This window comes from Heptranchias perlo, unplaced genomic scaffold, assembly GCF_035084215.1.
Source record: "Heptranchias perlo isolate sHepPer1 unplaced genomic scaffold, sHepPer1.hap1 HAP1_SCAFFOLD_52, whole genome shotgun sequence".
Lineage (NCBI taxonomy): Eukaryota > Metazoa > Chordata > Chondrichthyes > Hexanchiformes > Hexanchidae > Heptranchias > Heptranchias perlo.
The window spans coordinates 7,281,070-7,302,577 of record NW_027139537.1 but is presented as its reverse complement, the minus strand read 5'-3'; the positions used below and the strand labels follow the sequence as shown (position 1 = coordinate 7,302,577).

The 21,508-nt window shown below is 45.4% G+C and overlaps 2 non-coding genes across 2 annotated transcripts; both read left to right on the top strand.

The window, feature by feature from the left end:
- Positions 1–9,264: 9,264 nt before the first annotated feature.
- trnam-cau (transfer RNA methionine (anticodon CAU)) lies at positions 9,265–9,337 on the top strand. Its single transcript has one exon. It is a non-coding gene; the product is annotated as a tRNA-Met (tRNA).
- Positions 9,338–19,911: 10,574 nt separating this feature from the next.
- trnan-guu (transfer RNA asparagine (anticodon GUU)) lies at positions 19,912–19,985 on the top strand. Its single transcript has one exon. It is a non-coding gene; the product is annotated as a tRNA-Asn (tRNA).
- Positions 19,986–21,508: the final 1,523 nt, after the last annotated feature.

Below are 21,508 nucleotides of genomic sequence, written 5' to 3'. Positions count from 1 at the left end.
ATAAGGGATCCTGATTACAACAGGAACAGTGGAAACTGATACATCATATCATCAAAACATTTCATTTTCCAATCAAGTCCAGGAAGAGAACGTGAATTCATCCACAGTGAAGCAGAGAAGGAGATGTGAAAGAGTCAGCAGTAAACTCAGTTCAGTAACCAGACATCTGAAGCGGCGTCAGATACACACACAATGAAATAATATTTCTCAACAGTGATCACCAATAAATACATTGAAATCCCAGTTAAGCTGAAGCATGTTATTGGGGAGGGGAACACTGCACTGCCTCCTTGTAACACTGAGACTGTGAGGTGTCTCATTATCAATCACTAAAAACACATTGATGAAAACATATTCTATTGCAGGTTCGTTCCACAACATGAAACTATTAACAGTTCCTGATGGTCTGATACTAACTCTTAACCCAGACACCTGATTCCAATGCATTCAGTGCAGAGAATAATTCAGTAACAATGCCAGTGTTGGATATAGAAAGATCACGACAGTTATAATGTAACTGCTTCAGACCGAGCTTTTAGAAGTTAAGGACATGCCATTATTCAACAATACATTCAGTGCAGAGAATAATCCAGTAACAATGGCAGGGTTGGATATACAAAAATCATTACGGATATATTGCAGCAGCTGCAGTGCTGAAAGAGCAGAGACTTAACACATTCCATCACTCAACCGATAGTACAGTACAGGCGACTGCGTGGAACACGCAGGGAGAAAATATAATTTGCCAAGCACAGCAGCAAAGTTAACAGCGATTTACACAATTAACAGATGAGATAACGGCTCACCCGGAACTCCAACGGCTGCAAGAACAGGATAATAAATGCGTTGTATCTGACCAAGCATTAAATCATGCATTTCTGTGAGAAGCACTGACTTCTGGCAGATGTAAACCACGGCTCTAGCAGGCACTCTGAGCTGATCCATTCCAACAAGCCCTGATTTATACAGGGGATAAGTCTCCACTGACACGGTTTTACCCCTGACCATTGCTATTAGTTACAGGCAGTTTAACAAACATATTACATCAGCAGCTTTGACTTCGATGTAAATAATGTGGTGAATAAAACACTAACATCTCAAAGTCCAGGTCATTATCTTAATCAGATCTCTCCAATGAATAAAGTTTAAATCTGTTCTCATACAGGACTGATCCAATAATAATGAGCAGCTCCATTTACAGTTTTTATATCATTGTATTGACCATGTTCACTCCTGGTGATTTATTTATAAATGTTACCGATTCTCTGCAGTGTCGACTGAATCCAGCAACACAAGCAGACGCGTTTAAATCTGTTCCTGCAGTTTCCCAGTTAAAACATGAATTGTGAGTCTCTGACACGAGGACAGGTAAAGGGCAGGTTGAGGATTGCAGCCTAGAAATGACTGTGGGTGATATTAGGGGACGGACACTGAACGTGTCCCATTGACATTCCTCTCTCCGCTATTTTACTGCAGATGTTTACCCGTTTATTCTACATTGGTTAACGGCTCAAGTAAAATTGGTCCCGTGTAAAACCGAGCTGAGATCGTGACCCGATTTGACCTCCATCACAAAGGCCCCGTGATTCCCTCACCCAACTCCATTTCTTCCTCAGCCCATTGCCCATTCAAACCCTCATCAATGCCTCTGTCCTCTCCAGACTCCATCACTCCAATGCACTCCTGGCCGGCCACCCAACCTCCATCTTACATAAACGTGAGCTCGCCCAAAACTATATAGTCCGTGTACAACCAGCACCAGGTCCTGCTCGGCCTCACTGACCCTCACTGGCTCCCAGTTCCATATCACTTAAATTTAAAATTCTCATCCTTGGGTTTAAATCCATCCATGACCCACCCCTCCCCATCTCCATACCTACAGACAATCCACCCATCACCTCCTCATTCACCGGACAATGGCCTCTTTTGCTGGGACTACCCTCGCTTGGTTCCACTCACCTATCTGATCAGAGCCAGGAGAAGCTTCTCTTCCCACCCTATCACCGTTATCTCTGATCTTTCTAATGGTTCAATCCTTGGCTCCCTCCTCTTCCTCATCCACATGCTGCCCCTTGGTGACACAGTCCGCAGACATGGACCAGCTTTCAGATGGGCGCTGACCAAACCACCGCCTCGCTTGACCCTTCCAATCTCTTTGTGTTGTCAGACCCACATTCTGTTTTAGATGAGCCACAATTCCCTCCAGTTAAAAAGTGCGCAGTCATGACCTTTTCCCCCAAAATCTCCACATCCTGGCCACAGAATCCATCCCCACCGCTGTTTTTTTGATTGGTGAGTTGCTCACCAATCACCAAAGCCCTTTCTGACCTGCACTTGATTCCAGTATCCAAAGCCTGTAGTTTATTTTTGTTCTTTCTTACACTTCAATCAATCAGGGCCTCACCCCTCCCTATCTCTGTAACCTCCTTCATTCTGACACCCCCTCCCAAACACTTTGCTCCTCCACCTGTGGTCGCTTGTGTATCCGTAGTCCATTTGCCCTACTTTTCACAGCCGTGCCTTCAGCCATATCCACGTTCCAGAAAGCACAACCTGAGCCCCTCCATCTCCCTCTCCCACTTTGAGGTTTCAGACGTGGCTCAATGATAGCAGTCTCGCCTCTGAGTGAGAAGGTTGTGAATTCAAGTCTAACTCCAGAGACTGAACACATAATCCGGGCAGATAACACAGTGCAATTCTGAGGGAGCTCTGTACTGTCGGAGGGTCAGTACTGAGGGAGTGCTGCACTGTCGGAGGGGCAGTACTGATGGAGTGCTGGACTGAGGGAACACAGTACCGATGGAGGATCAGTACTGAGGGAGCGCAGTACTGTCGGAGGCTCAGTACTGAGTGGGTGTTGCACTGTTGCAGGGTCAGTACAAAGGGAGGGCTGCATTGTCGGAGGGGCTGTATGGACGGAGTGCTGCACTGTCAGAGGGGCAGTACTGCAGGAGTGCGACACTGTCATAGGGTCAGTAGTGAGGGAGTGCTGCACTGCCGCAGGGGCAGTACTTAGGCAACGCTGCACTGTCAGAGGGTCAGTGCTGAGGGAGCACTGCACTGTCCTAGGATCAGTACGCAAGGATCGCTGTACTGTCGAAGGGGCAGGATTGAGGGTGTGCTGCACTGTCGGACGGACTGTACTGAGGGAGTGCTGCACTGTCGGTGGGGCAGTACTGAGGCAAAGCAGCACTGTCAGATGGTCAGTACTGAGGGAGCGCTGCACTGTCGAAGGGACAGTATCGAGGAAGTGCTTCACTGTCAGAGGGTCAGTAGTGAAGGAACGCTGTACTGTCGAAGGGGTAACATTGAGGAAGTGCTGCACTGTTGGAGGGTCAGTGGTGAAGGAGCGCTGCACTGTCGAAGGGGTAACATTGAGGAAGTGCTGCACTGTTGTGGATGCCGCCTTGCAGACGAGACGTTAAACCGAAGCCCCATCTGCCTTCCCAGGTAGATGTAAAAGATCCCACGGCATTATTCGAGAAAGTGCAAGCGAGTTCTCCCCGGTGTCCTGGGCAATATTTATCCCTCAACGAACATCACTAAGACCGACTTTCTGGTCATTCATCTCATTGCAGTATGTGGGGCCTTGCTGTGTACAAATTGGCTGCAGCATTTACTACATTACCACAGTGACTACACTTCAAAATCAGAGAATCATAGAATGGTTACAGCACAGGAGGAGGCCATTCGGCCTATCGAGCACGTGCTGGCTTTATGTAAGAGCAATCCAGTTAGTCCCAATCCCCTGCTCTACCCCGTAGCCCTGCAAAATTTTTCACTTCAAGTATTTCTCCAATTCCTTTTTGAAGGCCATGATTGAATCTGCTTCCACCAACCTTTCAGGCAGCGCATTCCAGATTATAAAAAATTGCTGCGTAAAAAAAGTTTTTCCTCATGTCGCCGTTTGTTATTTTGCCAATCACTGAAATGATTTTGAACGCTTTTATCAAATCACCTCTTAACCTTCTCTGCTCTAAGGAGAACAATCTCAGCTTCTCCAGACTCTCCACGCAACTGAAGCCCCTCATCCCCGGTACCATTGTAGTAAATATTTTCTACATCCTCTCTATCTACTTCACATCCTTCCTAAAGTGTGGTGCCCAGAATTGGAAACAATACTCCAGTTGTGGTCGAACCAGTGTTTTATAAAGGTTCCACATAACTTCCTTGCTTTTGTACTCCATGTCTGTATTTGTAAAGCCCTTGACGCCACATGCTTTTTTAACCGATTTCTCAAACTATCCTGCCACCTTCAAAGATTGGTGCACATATACCCCCAGGTCTCTGTGTTCCTGCAAACCCTTTAGAATTGTACCATTTAGTTTGTATTGCTTTTCCTCTTTCTTCCTGCCACAATCGATCACTTCACACTTCTCTGCGTTAAATTTCATCTGCCACGTGTCCGCCCATTCCACCAGCCTGTCTATGTCTTCTTGAAATCTATCACTGTCCTAATCACTGTTCACTACATTTCCTATTTTTGAGCCATCTGCAAATTTTGAAATTGTGCACTGTACACCAATTCTAATTCATTAATCTATACCAAGAAAAACAGTGGTCCCAGCACCGACCCCCGGGGAACACTTCCTCCAGTCAGAAAAACAGCCGCTCACTACTACTCTCTGTTTACTGTCACTTAGCCAATTTTAAATCGATGCTCCCACTGCACCTCTAATTCCATGGGCTTCAATTCTGCTGACAAGCCGACTATGTGGAACATTATAAAGCAACTTTTAAAAGTCCATATACACATCAACTGCATTGCCCTCATCAACCCTCTGTTATCTCATCAAAAAACTCAGTCAAGTTAGTTAAACACGATTTGCCTTTACAAATTCATGCTGACATTCCTTTATTAATCAACACTTGTCCAAGTGTCTGTTAATGTTTTCCCGGATTATCGTTTCTAAAAGCTTCCCCAACACCGAGGTTAAACTGACTGGCCAGTAGTTGCCGGGTTTATCCTTACAAACTTCTTTGAACAAGGGTGTAACATTTGCAATTCTCCGGATCTCGGGCACCACCCCCATATCTAAGGATGATTGGAAGATTATGGCCAGAACCTCTGAAATTTCCACCCTTACTTCCCTCAGCATTCTTGGATGCATCCCAGCCGGACGGGGTGACTTATTTATTTAAATACAGCCAGCCTTTCCAGTAGTTCCTCTATCAATTTTTTAGCCTATCCAGTATCTCAACTACCTCCTTTTTTCTGTGACTTGGCAGCATCTTCTTCCTTGGTAGCGACAGATGCAAAGAACTCATTTAGTACCTCAGCTAGGACGCGGGGACATAGCCTAACAATGAGAGCCAGGACTTGCAGGATTGAAGTTAGAAAATGCTTCTACGCACAAATGGTGGGTTAAGTTTGGAACGCTCTTCTGCAAATGGCAGTTGATGTTAGCTCAATCGAGAATTCAAAATCTGAGATTGATGGATTTCTGTGAACCAAGGGTACTAAGGGATGTGGGGCTAAGTCGGATATATGGAGTTAGCTCACAGGTCCACCCTGATCTGATCGAATGGTGGAAAAGGCTCGAAGGGCAAAATGCCACCGCCACTTGCTGCCTCATGATATGTGCCAGCTTCTCCTGCAAGAAAGCGGGACGTGTGTCTGGGTGATGTTCCTATCATGTTTGAATAGCTGCCAGTGTGTGTGGCCTGTGAGTTGTGGGTGGGCGGCTTGCAACGGTGGTAGTGGGTAAGGGTGAGAAGGTTGAGTACTGATGGAAATAGTTTGTTGGTATGTGGGTGATGGGGGGTGTAGTGCGTGGAGCAATGGGTGCAGCTATACATGTAGTTGGTAGGAGACGCCACTTGACAGTTGACCTCACTCATCTTGACCACTCATGTCAAAGCATTTAACTTCTTCCTGTACTGCATCCATGTTCATGATGCTGTGCGCCTGACATTGACCTCATCCCCTCGTGCCTCCCACTACCTTTTGGATGTATGTCTGGAGGATATCTTGCCCTCCGCTGATACAGGATGTCCCTCCTTCAGTCCACCTCTTGCACCAAGGCCTCTGGTGAATCAGCAGAGAACCTTGGTGCACGGACTCTCAGACCGGCGGATTGGTGAGGTCTAGCATGCAGATTTGGAGGATGTGGGATTTAGTGGTGCACAACCTTTATTCAACATTTTAAATTAACTCATCAGTATGTAAAAATAGGGATGGGACCTGCATCTGTGCTTTCCGTGTGCGATGTCTGATCTCTGTTCAGACTCTGTGCAGATATATTCGGCATAAGCTGCACAGAGAGACGTCTGGTGATCAGCAGCCTGAAGGAGGAAGAGGGCTCGGTGCCATCTTCACAGACCAACATGCTGAGGATCAGCAAGTCCTTTTATGCCGGGCTGTGTGACGCGAAGCCCAGAGACAACACGGCCTCCCAATCCTTCTTGTCCTCTCTCTCTTGGAGGAGAGCGAGCGGGAGAGCCTGGATTGGTCACTGACCTTGGACGAGCTAACAAAGGCCGTTTGGTCCTTCGAGAAGAGTAGATCTCCCAGGAGCGAAGGTTTACCCGTTGACTTGTACTCGGCTCTGAGGAACTTGATAGACCCAGACCTGCTGGAAGTGTACAGCGGTACGCTTCTGGCAGGCAGCATGTCAGAATCCATGTGGAAAGGCATCATCACCCACATCTACAAGCGGAAGGGAGAGGGGAAAGAAATCAGAAATTGGCGAACCATTTCCTTGCTAAATGCTGACTACAAGATTCTGTCGAAGGCCATCGCCGACAGGCTCGAATCTGTTCTGGAGCTGGTGATCCACCCAGATCAGACCTGCACTGTACCCGGCAGGAAGATCTCTGATAGCCTTGCGCTGCTCAGGGAAACGATCGCCTACGTGCAGGGCAGAGGGGTGAACACCTGCCTCATCACCCTGGACCAGGAGAAGGCCTTCGACAGAATATCCCACGCATACATGATTAACGTGCTATCCAAAATGGGGTTTGGGGAGTGAATCAGCGATTGGATCCGACTGCTCTACATGGACATCCATTGCACAGTCCTAATCAATGGGCGGGAGTCGGAGAGTTTTCCGATCAGATCTGGAGTCAGACTGGGTTGTCCTCTCTCTCCGGTCTTGTTTATGTGTTGTGTCGAGCTGTTTGCTGCGTCCATCAGAAAGGAAACAGTAATCAGGTAGGGTGACGATCCCAGGCAACGGAGGCTCTCAGGTTAAGGCCTCCCTGTACATGGATGATGTCACCGTCTTTTGATCCGATCAGCAGTCGATCCACAGACTGATGGACATCTGCGATCGTATCGAGCTGGCCTCGGGGTCCAGAGTGAACTGCAGTAAGAGTGAGGCCATGTTCTGTGGCAGGTGGGAGACCCGATCCTTTGTTCCTTTCACCGTCACGTCCGACTACCTGATGGTGTTGGGGATCGGGTTCGGGGGCCCCAGGACTCCACCAATAAATGGGAAGAGCGCGTCGCCATGGCCAAACAGAAGCTTGGTATGGTGGGAGGGGGCGCTCCCTCTCCATAACCAACAGGAGCCAGGTGATAAAGTGTGAGGTTCTCGGGGTCTTGTTGTACGTGGCCCAGGTCTGGCCCATTCACCACAGCTCCGTCACCACAGTCACCCGAGCTTTCATCCACTTTGTCTGGAGGTCCGATGTAGAATGCGTCCACAGGGACACCATGTACAATACACTGAGAAAACTGTGTGTGGCCAACCGAGCAGAACAGGAGGTCCCGTTCAGCTGGACTGTCCCCCACCACCTGTCCCAGGTGTAGAAGTTCCTGAGTTGGAACCACATCGACCACATGACCGTCAGACATTGTAACGTTCAGCGGGCTCTGCAGGAAAAGGAGAGGGTGGATCCGATCGACCAGTTCCCCGACCAGATGGTTGATGCCATTTGGCAGAACATCTCGTCGCCAGAACTGACCAACAGGCACCAGGATGTGGCCTGGATGGTGGTGAGAAGGGCCCTCCCAGTGCGGTCCTTCCAACACACATGGAATCTCAGCATCACCTCGAGCTGCCTTCAAGGCTGCGGGAATGGGACCGTCGTCTGTTTCCTGGTGGACTGGACCTTCATGCAGAATGTGTGGGGAGAGATGCGTTGGTATCTGTCCCAGTTCATCCCCAGCACCTCGGTAACACAGGACGCTGTGCTCTATGGACTGTTCCCCGGGAGGCACACCGAAACAGATATCAACTGCTGCTTGAAGACCATCAACTCGGTGAAGGAGGCCCTTTGGTCCGCCCGAACCTGCTGGTCTTCCAGCTGAAGGAGCTGTCCACGACCGAGTGTTGCCGACTGGCACACTCCAAGGTCCAGGAGAACGTGCTGCAGGACCCACTGAGGCGCGTTGCGACCTACGCAAGGGCCCTATGGGAAAGAGCACCGTGTAAAGCCATCCTACCTTTTATTATACAGAATGTACTCTGACACATGTACTGTGTTTTGTATTGAAATAATGGGATCATAGTGTGTACGATTTGTTTTGTATTGTTTTGAATTGAAATTGTGAACTTCAACCGTGAACTGTATGTATCATTAAATATTATGAAATAAAGTATATTTTGAAAATAAAATTCGCGCTCAACGGCACTCTTTTGAGCAGCGAGAGACCTGTCCGAAAGACTGACAGAAGTCTTTTTTGCCTGAAAGTGAGTCCGGTTTGACGTGTTGTTGCACAAAGGCGCTCCCTGCTGGTGAGCAGAGGCAAATGCTCGAGCAAAACAGCCGTGTTCGGACAGACACAGAAAGCTTTCAGGTTTGAGAAAGGACAAGTGCCAACATTTTGAGCAGTAAGCAGTCTGTAACGTTAAGAAAGCGGCCTTGAGCTCAAGACTGCTTACTCCAAAAGCACGTTCATTATTTTGAGCCAGAATTAAACCAACGATTTAAGAGTGATTGTGCTTTCAAGTTTGAATCTCTCCAAGTTTTCCACACTACCAGCTGAGCTATCGAAGGGAAGCAGCAAAGGTCTCTCTCTTTGGTGATTGTTCACCGTGCGCCTTTTGACACTCCCGGACTCGTGGAGTCGCGTGGGCATGACCGAGACTGACTCGGTACCTGCTCATACCGCAGCGCTGTGAGCGTGTGAGCTCCGACTTACTCGACACACCTTTGGCCAGTCGAGCAATGGGGAACGTGTCTGACCAAAATTCAGAACATTGTTGGTTCGATTTCCACCTGGATGGAGAGTTTTTGCAAACTGCCGATTAGTTCATGATTTTACACCTTGCAAACTGTCCTACTTGATAGAGCTGCCTGGAGATTTATACATCAAGTGCCTTCTTAGCGCAGTTGGCAGCGCGTCAGTCTCATAATCTGAAGGTCCTGAGTTCAATCCTCAGAGAAGGCATCATTAAGCTTTTTTTTTCAATCTTTGCCGAAGACCAAAATCATGAATTTTTGCTTCCTGCAGCACACCAAAAGATTTGCTGCCCCTTGACCTCTCTGTACCGCAGCACGCAGTGAAGCTTAAGAAGTACATGGACCATGGGCTCGCTGAAAACTGACGCCACTTTTGTTTCTGGACAATTGACCCAAGTCAAAAGGTGAGTGGAGAATGCAAGAATCTATCTTGCTATCTCTCACCTGCTCAGCGAGCATTCGACTTGAATCATAGAAACATTCCAGCACGGAAGGAGGCCATTCGGCCCATCGAGACCACACCAGCTCTGTGCAAGAGCAATCCAGCTGGTCCCACTCCACCGCCCCATCGTTTTTCCTGATGTCATCTATGGTGCTTTTGCCAATCATGTTACATCTATGCCCTCTGCTCCTTCACCCTTCTGCAAATGGGAACGATTTCTCTCTATACACTCTGTCTAATCCCTTCATGGTTTTGACAATCTCTATCAAATCTCCAGCTTCTCCAGTCTATCCACGTAACTAAAGTCCCTCATCCCTGGAATCATTCTAGTAATTCTCTTCTGCACCCTCTTTAACGCCTTCATATCTTTCCTAAAGTGCGGCGCCCAGAAGTGGACATAATACTCCAGTTGTGGCTGAACCAGTGTTTTCTAATGACTTCCATACTTTAGTGCTCTCTGCCTCTATTTATAAAGCCCAGGATCCCGTATGCTTTTTGAACCACTTTCTCAACCTGCCCTGCCAATTTCAATGATATGTGCACATATACCCGCAGATCTCTCTGTTCCTGTATCACTGTTAGAATTGAGCCCTCTAGTTTATATTGCCTCTCCTCGTTCTTCCTACCGAAATGCATCAATTCGAATTTTTCTTCTTTAACTTTCATTTGCCATGATTCCGCCCATGCAGCCAGTCTGTATATATTCTCCTGAAGTCTATCACTATCCTCCTCACTGTTTTTAACCCTTACAAGTTTTGTGTCATCTGCAAATTTGGAGATTGTGCCCTGTACACACAAGTTCAAGTTATTAACATATATAAAGGAAAGCAGTGGTCAAAGCACCGACCCCTGGGGAACATCACTGTCCTCCTCCCTCCAGTCCCAAAAACAACCGTTCACCACTACTCTGTTTCCTGTCCCTTAGCCGATTCTGTATCTATGTTGCTACTGCCACCTTTATTCAATGCCCTTCACAGTAGTTGTTTCGCACTCGCCTCCAAGCAGCTCCACGATCAGCAGAGAAATCTTGCCTTGGGTTGGCCCCCTCCCTGACGACAATCAATACTTTGTTCCAATCGGTGGTTTCGAGCATAAACAAGTGAGCAACAGCAGAACGGGAAGCCACAGTAATCGTGAATGATGCTGAGAAGAGCCCGAGCATGCGGAAGGTAGATGAGATCACAGGAAAGGAACAGCGGCCCCGAGCTTGAGGGAGCAGCGAGAGCCCTGTCTGTCTGCCTGATCGAAGACAATTTTGCCTGAAAGCGGTTTGAAGTGTTGTTGCTCAAAGGCACTCCCTGCTGGTGAGCAGAGGCAAATGCTCGAACAAAACAGCCGTGTTCTGACAGACACAGAAAGCTTTAAGGTTTGACAAAGGAAAAGTGCTCTCCTGTGCCTCAGCGCCAACATGTTAAGCCGTAGGCTGCCTGTAAAGTTAAGAGAATGGCCTAGAGCTACTTACTCCAAAAGCACGTTTATTACTTCGAACCAGCAAACTTTGATCTGTTAATTGTACTATAGTTCTCCGCTCGACAAGCTGAGCGATCGAAAGGAAGCAGCTCATGTCTCTCTCTTTGGTGATTGTTCACCGTGCACCTTTTGACACTTCCGGACTCGTGGAATCGCGTGGGCATGACCGAGACTGACTCGGTAACTGCTCATTCTCCAGCATTGTGGAAGTGTGAGTTACTGCATGCTTTTTGAAAACTAGGCCAGTGGAGCAATGGATAACGTGTGGAGGTTCAATTCCCGTTTGATTCGAAAGTTTCTGCGATTTTTTTTTTGTTACAAAACATACATTACTGCATAAAATTTAAGAATACAGAGTTAAAACTAAATTTCACAATTTCGAAGCAATACAGTACAATACAGACCGTATCTCACGGTATGAAGCGTCCAGTTAAAGGGGCCTCATGCTGTGATCTCACGGTGTGAACCGTCCAGTTCAGGGGGCCTCATCCTGTGATCTCATGCTGTGAACCGTCCAGTTAAAGGGGCCTCACCTTGTGATCTCACGGTGTGATCCATCCAGTTAAAGGGGCCTCAAAGATTATCTTTCATTCCAGAGTCCGCTCCGTGGAGCAGGACGAGAAGTGCTCGCGCTTCTTCTTCCAGAAGCTGCTCAGGGAGACTTCTGTGATCAGCAGCCTGAAGAAGGAAGAGGGCTCGGTGACGTCTTCACAGACCGACATACTGAGTCCACCCCACCTTGTAATTTGCTAATTTACCTCATGCTCATGCTTTAATATTGCATTTTTTTGATAAAGATTAGAAAGCTATTTGATAAACTTGAGTAATGAAGAAGGAGAGACAGAAAGCGATAGAGAAACAACAACAGAGCAATAAACAGGTGGAGGGAGAAACAGATAAAGAGACTTCGGGTGATAAAGGTAAACAGATAGATAGCTATATAGATAGATAGATGGATAGATAGAGATAGATCGATAGGTAAGTAGATATATCGATAGATGGCGAGAGAGATGTATCGATAGAGAGAGTTGGATAGAGAGATATATAGATAGATGGATGGATAGATAGATGAATAGAGAGATATATAGATAGATAGATGGATGGATAGATAGATGGATGGATAGATAGATGGATGGATAGATAGATGGATAGTTAAATAGATGGATGGATAGACAGAGAGATATATAGATCGATAGATGGATGAATAGATAGATGGATGGATAGATAGATTGATAGACAGATAGATAGATAGGTAGGTAGTTAAATAGATGGATGGATAGATAGATGGATAGAGAGATATATAGATAGAAAGATAGATAGATAGGCAGATGGATAGAGAGATAGATGGATAGAGAGATATATAGATAGAGAGATAGATGAATGGAGAGGTAGATGGATAGAAAGATAGATAGATAGAAAAATACATTTAAAGCAGTGGAGAGACAATGATACATTCGAATCGGTCGAAGGAGATTGATATTGATTTTTAATAAGGTGAAAATAACAATGGATATAGTTGAAAGAGATAAAGAAACATAAAATTAGTAGAAAGAGAGCACGATGGACAGATTCATAATTAGAGACAGAGTTAGAGATTGGCAGAAGCAGCGATGGAGAAATGGAATAAGTTGGAACATTGGTGATGGCGGGGGTGGGGGCCGGCGGGGAGTGGGTGCAGGAATAGTCCGTCTTTTTGTGATAGTTTAATTGAAATGTATTGTGTCAATTGAAGATCAATTAGCAATGGACAGCTACAAATTGCCCGGGACAAACTCAAATACCCCTCGCCCCAATGAAGCTGTGCTGGTAAAGAAACAACTCAATTCAAACCCAAAATGAACTGCAACAAATCAGCAAAGGTTACTTGAAAGGCATTGAGTGATGAGTTTCAGACGAAATGTTCTGGGGATGTTGCACTGAATTAGGCCGACAATGGACGGCCCTGCGGTGATATTACGCACCACGTGTTTCTCTGCTCTAATGTTGAGAAAAGACTCGAAATTAATTGAATACAATTGCAGTTCCTCAACGGGACTTTCTCCTGCAGCTTAATATCCTCTTAACAGATCCGCCGCCTATCAAGGTCAACCTGCTTCTCCTGTTCGGACTTTGACATTTCAGTTAATGGTTAGTTTTGGGGTACTGTATTAGTTTGAGGTGCTGGATTGTTTGAGGAACACAATTAGTTTGAGGTGCTGTATTAGTTTGAGGAACACTATTAGTTTGAGGTGCTGTATTAGTTTGAGGAATACTATTAGTTTGAGGTGCTGCATTTGTTTGAGGAATACTATTAGTTTGAGGTGCTGTATTTGTTTGAGGAACACTATTAGTTTGAGGTGCTGTATTAGTTTGAGGAACACTATTAGTTTGAGGTGCTGTATTAGTTTGAGGAACACTATTTGTTTGAGATGCTGTATTTGTTTGGGGAACACTATTAGTGTTAGGCCACAGCTGGAGTACTGTGTGCAGTTCTGGTCGCCACACTACAGGAAGGATGTGATCGCTTTGGAGAGGGTGCAGAGGAGATTCACCAGGATGTTACCAGGGCTGGAGCGCTTCAGCTATGAAGAGAGACTGGGAAGATTGTGTTTGTTTTCCTTGGAGCAGAGGAGGCTGAGTGGGGACATGATTGAGGTGTACAAAATTATGAGGGGCACAGATAGGATGGATACTAAGGAGCTTTTTCCCTTCGTTGAGAGTTCTACAACAAGGGGACATAGATTCAAGTTAAAAGGCGGGAGGTTTAGAGGGGATTTGAGAAAGAACTTTTTCACCCAGAGGGTGGTTGGAGTCTGGAACTCACTGCCTGAAAGGGTTGTGGAGGCAGGAACCCTCACAACATTCAAGAAGCATTTGGATGAGCACTTGAAATGCCATAGCATACAAGGCTACGGAACAAATGCTGGAATATGGGATTAGAGTAGACAGGGCTTGATGGCCGGCGCGGACACGATGGGCCGAAGGTCCTCTATCCGTGCTGTATAACTCTATGACTCTATGACTCTATTAGTTTGAGGTGCTGTATTTGTTTGAGGAACACTATTAGTTTGAGGTGCTGTATTTGTTTGAGGAACACTATTAGTTTGAGGTGCTGTATTAGTTTGAGGAACACTATTAGTTTGAGGTGCTGTATTTGTTTGAGGAACACTATTAGTTTGAGGTGCTGTATTTGTTTGAGGAACACGATTAGTTTGAGGTGCTGTATTTGTTTGAGGAACACTATTAGTTTGAGGTGCTGTATTTGTTTGAGGAACACTATTAGTTTGAGGTGCTGTATTTGTTTGAGGAACACTATTTGTTTGAGGTGCTGTATTTGTTTGAGGAACACTATTAGTTTGAGGTGCTGTATTTGTTTGAGGAACACTATTAGTTTGAGGTGCTGTATTTGTTTTAGGAACACTATTTATTTGAAGTGCTGTATTTGTTTGAGGTACAGTATTATTTTGAGGTACAGTATTATTTTGAGGTACTGTATTAGTTTGAGGTACTGTATTTGTTTGAGGCACTGTATTAATTCGAGGTACAGTATTAGTTTGAGGTGCTGCGTTAGTTTGAAGTGCTGTGTTAGTTTAAGATGCTGTACTAATTTGAGGTAATATATTAGTTCGAAGTACTGTATTAGCTTGAGGTGCTGTATCAGTTTGAGGTGTTGTATTAGTTTGAGGTGTTGTATTAGTGTGAGGTGCTCTATTAGTTTGAGGTGTTCTATTAGTGTGAGGTGCTCTATTAGTTTGAGGTGTTGTAGTAGTTTGTGGTGTTATATTATTTTCAGAATCTGTGTCATTTTGAGGTACTGTATTCGTTTGAGGTACTGTATTAGTTTGAGGTACTTTATTAATTTGAGATACTGTATTAGATTGAGATGCTGTATTAGTTTGAGGTATTCGATTAGTTTCAGGCTCTGTATCGGTTTGAGGTATTTATTAGTTTGAGATGATGTATTAGTTTGAGGTACTTTATTAATTTCAGTTTCTTTATCGTTTGAGGTACTTTATTAGTTTGAGCTACTGAATTAGATTAAGATGCTGTATTAGTTTGAGGTATTATATTAGTTTCAGGTTCTGTATCGGTTTGTATTAGTTTAAGGTGTTGTATTTGTTTGAGGTACTGTATTAGTATGAGACGACGTATTAGCTTGAGGTATTATATGAGTTTCAGATTCTCGAAACGTTTGAGGTACTGTATCAGTTTGAGGTACTATTTTAGTTTGAGAAACTCTATCAGTTTGAGGTGTTATATTAGTTTGGGATATCTGTATTATAAGGAAAGAGTTAGTGTTTATATTGAAGTAATATTAACCTTTAGCTTTTGCCTCTTAAGGAAGGAAGTATAAATCTCTGTTGGGAGAATGAAACTACAATCATAAGACGGATTTGCTTCATTTGATATGCATGCATATCTTTAACATAGAGACTAGTCGATTCTGAAGTCCAGAAACGCTTGGATTGCAGCTGATATCATAATACTCGTCAGTTAATTGTCCTTTTGATATAAACAATTCTCTGACAATCATAACAAGGCCTTTAAATCATTCAGAGCTGGTGTTTATGTGTGTCAGACAGCATTGTGTGCTATTCGTCTTACCAACTTCACAGGGAAGCAGGAGAGGTGTGACATCTGTACGATTGCTCCGTATCATTCCATACTGACGCAGCGGGAAAGGGCTGTACTGATGAGAGATAAACAACATTCTGCTTTCTGGTCAATGGGCAAGGCCATATGTTTCAACCAACAAGTTCAACAGTTATAGTTATAATTAATGCCCGAAGCAGAACACCTGGCTGTGTGGAAGGAGCCTGTTTGCACCACAAGGCTGCATCTAGTGGAGGAGTGTAGTTTGGTGATGAGGGAAGTGATACTCTGATAACATCGAAAATGCTGGAAACCCTCAGCAGGTCAGGCAACATCTGTGGAGAGAGAAACAGAGTTAATGTTTCAGGTCAATGACCTTTCATCGGAACCAAGTTGGCCAGTTGTGTTAGGTAATAGTATGAAACATCGGAATTGTTTCACTCATATGTGCTGATTTGGGGACTTTTCTGTCTTTGGACGTTCAAGATAAAAAGTAAAATAAGGGCTCGTCCGGGATCTCTCACATATTTGGACAAACAACCCCAAAGCTAGAATCATACCCCTGGACCAACGAGCCTACTGATAAGGACCAGTGCACTCAAGAGCCAGCCATCATAAAACCCTTTTTGTTGGCTATCCTTGATAAGCAATTATGAGGACAGGTTGCATGGACCAGACTTGCATTCCCTTCAGTATAGAATATTAAGGGGTGATCTAATTGAGGTGTTTAAGAAGATAAAAGGATTTGACAGGGCAGATAGAGACTATTTCCTCTGGTGGGGAGAGTCCAGAACAAGGGGGCATAACCTTAAAATTAGAGCTTGGCCGTTCAGGATTGATGTCAGGAAGCACTTCTTCACACAAAGGGGAGTGGAAATTTGGAACTCTCTCCCCCAAAAAGCTACAGAGGCTGGGGGTCAATTGAAAATTTCAAAACTAAGATTGATCGATTTTGGTGCGAATTCGGGAGTTTAATAACTTTGACATTTTTTCCCTGTGACTTGTATCGTTTCGATCGATGAAATGATGGCGAAAAGAGTCAGTGTAAATAGAGTCAGCAGTTCATGTTTTCCCGAGACACTTCCTTCAGACCGGAGATCGAAAAGTTTGTCGTTTCCACAGTATAGCGGTTATCACGCAGAAAGTCCCCAATTCGACCTCGGAGGGATGCATTTTGTTGGGACTTGCTCCCCACAAACCTCCAGGGTCGAGTTTCTTCAAGCGTGAAAGGGGCGACAAATCTTTTTAAATTTAACAGCGGATGCACCAGATTCATGGTATAATAAGCACGAAACATTTTTAAGCAGACTCCTAAAATAAAGTATGTAAAATGGGAAGGGAGAAAAGTTCATAACATGCAAAGCACAAAGATTTATTGACGTTTTAATTGTCACTTGGCAAACAAGTTAGCATTTCCTTCAGTGTGCAACAGAACGTATTAATGGTGATTAAAGAAAACATTAAATGTCTCACAGACTTCAATTATTTTTGTGCAATGAACTATTCCCAACCACAAGGGAAAACCGCATCAAACATATATATTTAAGTATATAATAAGTATATATACATATATAATCCATGTCGTGAGTGGAGCTCGTGACGCAACTGTAGTGCATCTGATTCCCCATCAGAAGACTGTATATCAAAATCACTATTTATCTTATCATTCATAGGAGCCTGGATAATTTCGGAATTAATGCTTTTTAACAATAAACGGAACATTGGTCACCAGTTCTGCGGTGTCAGGGAGGGACGCGTCATTTAAAAATAAACGACTGGTAGCGGTGAGCAAGTTAAGGCACAGCAGGTGTTGGGACAAGTGAGTGAACCGCCTTAGTTCAGTTGGTTGTTGCTTAAATGCCCGGGTGCTTGATTCTGACAAATTGATGGGCCCGAGGGAATTTTACAAGTGATGGTCATTGCTCCCTGTCATTGATAATTGAAATGAAATGTTAATCTGGCAAAGCCGGCGAACAAAATATTAAACTAGCGAAACAAATGCTGAGCAAAATTAATTGCAATGTTTGGGGGGAAGTGCAGCTGAAAAGCAGAAGATCTGAATGGAATGATCAATGATTGAGCGGAATACATTGCTCGACTTGTTACTCGATTGCCTTCTACACCATGGAATTCAGGAGAACCTGTTTCATGGTTTGTACTGAACCCTTGGAGCGGAGCCAACAGCCGGCTCGCTGCAACAACAGACAAGGAACTAACAGTTTCCTCAGGCTTGGCTAGCTCAGTCGGTCGAGGCATTCACCTCCTGATCGTGTGTGCGAGTTTCAACTTTTACGCTACACGTTTACGGACCCCAGCGCTCCATTTTCGCTGAAATGGAGAATTACGACGCCACCTTTTTCTTGATATCACAATTGCTGGCGTGCACGGAAGGGGTCCGTGTGATGTTCCAGTCAAACCCCCCGTCCGGGAACGCAACGATTTTAAAATACTCATCCTTGCTTTCAAATCCCACCATGGCCCTCGCCGCCTCCCTATCTCTGTAACCTCCTCCAGCCCGACAACCCTTCGAGATCATGTGGCTACAAGAGTAGGTCAGAGGCTGGGTGTTCTGCGGCGAGTGACTCACCTCCTGACTCCCCAAAGCCTTTCCACCATCTACAAGGCACAAGTCAGGAGTGTGATGGAAGACTCTGCACTTGCTTGCTTGGATGAGTGCAGCTCCAACAACACTCAAGAAGCTCGACACCATCCAGGACAAAGCAGCCCGCTTGATTGGCACCCCATCCACCACCCTAAACATTCACTCCCTTCACCACTGGCGCACTGTGGCTGCAGTGTGTACCATCCACAGGATGCACTGCAGCTGCAGCAACTCGCCAAAACTTCTTCGACAGCACCTCCCAAACACGCGACCTCGACCACCAAGAAGGACAAGGGCAGCAGGCACATGGGAACAACACCACCAGCACGTACCCCTCCAAGTCACACACCATCCAGACTTGGAAATATATCGGCCGTTCCTTCATCGTCGCTGGGTCAAAATCCTTGGAGCTCCCTTCCTAACAGCACTGTGGGAGAACCTTCACCACACGGACTGCAGCGGTTCAAGAAGGCGGCTCACCACCACCTTCCCAAGGGCAATAAATTCTGGCCTTGCCAACGACGCCCAAATCCCATGAACGAAAAAATAATCTCTGTGCTCCTCCAATTCTGGCCTGTTGCGCATCCCCGATTTTAAACGCTCCACCATTGGCGGCTGTGCCTTCAGCTGCCTCGGCCCTAAGCTCTGGAATTCCCTCCTTAAACCTCTCCACCTCTCTCTCCTTTAACACATACCTTAAAACCTAACTCTCCGACTAAGCTTTCGGTCACCTGTCCCAATATCTCCTTATGTGGCTTAGTGTCACGTTTTTTTTAATAACGCTCCTGTGAAGCACCTTGTGACGTTTTACCACATTAAAGGCGCGATATAAATGCAGGTTGTGTCCTCTGGTTATCGACCCTCCTGCCAATGGAAACAGCGTCTCCCCATCGATTCTATCAAAATCCACTCATAATTTTGAACACCTCTATTAAATCTCACCATAACCTTTTTTTGCTCCAAGAACAATCCCGGCTTCTCCAGTCTCTCCACATAACCCATCCCTGGACACGATGCAAGGCGGAGGGTTGCAAACAGGTTTGCAAATTATTGCCATTCGGGAGCTGGACAAATCGAAAGGAACCGAAATGACAAACAGCTTTGTGAATCTGTAGATACGCTTTGGGAAACGCTATTGGAGGCGAGTAAAGGACTGACCAGACAGGCGGCCAAGACGCATCTGAGTCGGCATGTCCCCCTGGAACAGTTACTCTGATGTTATGAGTGAAATTAAGAGGTCGGAGCCATTGAAAGCGCTCCCAGTTACTGCAGATCAGGGATCAAAACCTGACATCAGCGTCAGGACGCTCAGAATACTTTTTTTTATTCGATCATGGGATGTGGGCGTCGCTGGCGAGGCCGGCATTTATTGCCCATCCCCAATTGCCCTTGAGAAGGTGGTGGTGAACCGCCTTTTCAACCGCTGCAGTCAGTGTGGTGAATGTTCTCCCACAGTGCAACTAACTAACAGACAAAGCACCGGTGGTCGCGCCGGTTGCAGGAGAGCTGGTTGGCGGTGATATCGATGCTGTGAGCGAGACCAGACCGTTTCCATGTTTCCACAAACAATGTCCCATCCTTTATTTCTGGAGAAGGAACACTGATAGTGGTCAATTGCATTTCTGTGGCTGCAACATGTAACTTTGGCTAGGTGACACGCTGCTTTAGTGTATCTTGCAAATCAAAACACCGGATGGTCTCTGTGGCGCAATCGGTTAGCGCGTTCGTCTGTTGATTGAAAGGTTGGTGGTTTAAACCCACCCAAGGACGAAAATTCCACCTTTTTTCCACACTTTCTGGTTCATTGCTTCATTCTGATAGCCCTGAAGCCGGTGCCAGGTTTTAATTTCTGATTTGTAGTAACTGGGAGCACTTTAAATGGCTCCGATCTCTCAATCTCATTTCAAGTTTTCTAATGTGTGATTTGGCTGCAAGAAAACACTCTGTGAACAATGTCATCTGAGCATGCCTGATTCGCCATAATTTACACTGCGGTCGGATATCAGGCACATGAAAAAAACAGTGAAATGTTTGTGTGGGCGCGATGCTCTGGGATTCCCTGCCTGACCATCTCCACCGATCCTTCTCTGCAGCCTTCCGAAATACAGCGCAGGAAATGTATCCCTGGGAAATGAGCTCCTGGACAGTAATACGGAAATTAGTTTGGCTGAGGGTTTATGTCCCTAACACGGCGACTGAGCCATCAGGTTTCTGTAGTGTAGTGGTTATCACGTTCGCCTCACACGCGAAAAGTCACTGGCTTGAAACCAGGCAGAAACATTTTGAAACCTTGTTCCCATAAAAAATGAGTAAATATTTTACGATTCACACTGCTGATTAAGTGTGAACAAAGTCCATATCTCCCAACCCTGTTATTGCAGTCCGCTGGGAGCAGGCGGTGAAAGCCAGCGTGATATTGGTCTCACACCCCGTGGAACCTGGTGGAGATTTGATCAGCCCTATCTATTCAACCAATAAATGAAATGGTGTTTGAGAAACATTCATATATATAATAACATCCAGTATCCTGTTATCAGAGTGCGTGGCGCAAAAGTCTGACTCCAGATCAAAAGGCTGCGTGTTCACATCACATCGGGGTCACTGTTTCTTTCACCGCTCATATGAGACTGGATAATTCCCGAATTAAGGTTTTAATTGCCTTTTCACAAAAAAACAGATGTTTGGTCTGAACCTCGACTCAGTGCCTACCCAGTGGCAGGGAGGGGAACGCCTGATACCCTCATTTATTTCATGCAACAAACTGACAAGAAAACTAGTATTGATTCAAAATCGACCTGCAGATGGACACACACAGAAAAAAGACAACCACAGAAACAGACAGCAATTACTTGCATATATACATATATATATATATATATATATCGCCTTTAACGTGGTCAGACGATTTAAGCTCGGTGAACTTGCTTCAGCTTTCTGAAATGTCCTTGTCCATCCTTCAGAGATCACGGGAAATATATTTTTTGCCTTTCGAAAAAAGACGCAAAAAGCAGAGACATGATATGTTTTCAATACGGCTGGTGAAATGGCCGGGCTATTATAAATTAGTAGTCGCATTTGAAACATTTAAAGGCGACTACCTAAAAATCACTTAGTGGAAATTTGAAATCACGGTTAATATTTATTTAGGTCTGAAAGAAATAACAATAAACATATCAGTCAGTGCCCGCGGTGAGACGGTGATGAACTTGTTTGCTGCGAAGTTCACCGCTGGGCTAAAGTTGACGCCATTTAAAAGACGCGAACCCACTCAATGTAAAGGATGAGCTCATAAC